Below are 1,127 nucleotides of genomic sequence, written 5' to 3'. Positions count from 1 at the left end.
CAAAAGAACGGTAGTTAGGCTCAAAAATGGTGATAAAAAAGGATAAACACACAAGGGTAGGCTTTTAGGCTAGATGGTTTAAAATAAACATCAAAGAYGGYCTTKTTCATTTCCATACACTAGTATCGCCTAAATGCAATCTTGAAGAATCCTAATGCAAGTTCTAGAGTAAAATGAACATGGAAGATGCAATGCACACATAAATGAAATAAGATTGAATAAAATGTTCAATCTCGGCTCAAAAGCTCACGGGTGCATATTTGTTCTATAAAATTAGCAAGACTCACAATGGTTGCCTCAAATGTGCTAATCACGACTACACAAGTAAGCACATAATCATTCATTCTATGGTTTTCAGGGCATTATAAGCAGAAAAATCTCAACTCGTATAATTTACTTTATAATTGCCCCGAAAACAAGTCAAAAATTCGAAAAAATAGCCCCTAAATCATGCAAAATCCCCACACTAATTCCCATCCCCACACTTAAATCATATATTGTCCTCAATATATGTATTCAATGACATAGTCTAAAAACAATAATAGGCAAAGGGAACAAGAAATCTTCCCTGAATATGTAGACTATCGCCCAATGCATGATCCAGGCTTGGTGGATGCCTCCTTGTACTCCGAGAAGGGGGGGGGGTAGAATTCCAAATTCATAGAGGACGACCTGGAAACAAAACTCATCAACCCAAAGACAACTAAAWCAAACTAAAAGTAAACGAGAATGGAAATAAAGCAATAAAATTGGGTTGCCTCCCAATCAGCGCCTTTGTTTAATGTCTTTGGCTAGACGCTTTCATGTCATGTCTAAGGTGCTCCCTCCTTCGGCACCTCCACCTTGAAAACCTCTACATCAAGAGGCTTGAACCCTTCATAGAATGGCTTTAAACGATGACCATTAGCCTTGAACACTTTTCCCGTTTTCTCACTTTTAATCTCTGTGGCACCATAACCAAATACATTAGTAACAACAAATGGTCCCACCCACCGGGACCTAAGCTTTCCGGGAAATAGTTTGAGACGAGAGTGAAAAAGTAAGACCTTTTGACCTAAAACAAATGTCTTACGAGAAGACATTTTGTCATGAAAAGCTTTGGTCTTTTCTTTATATATATGACTACT

Source organism: Cynara cardunculus (assembly GCF_001531365.2).
Source record: "Cynara cardunculus var. scolymus isolate 2C chromosome LG 2, CcrdV1, whole genome shotgun sequence".
In the NCBI taxonomy this organism is placed as follows: Eukaryota; Viridiplantae; Streptophyta; class Magnoliopsida; order Asterales; family Asteraceae; genus Cynara; species Cynara cardunculus.
This window is presented reverse-complemented; position numbering follows the sequence as displayed.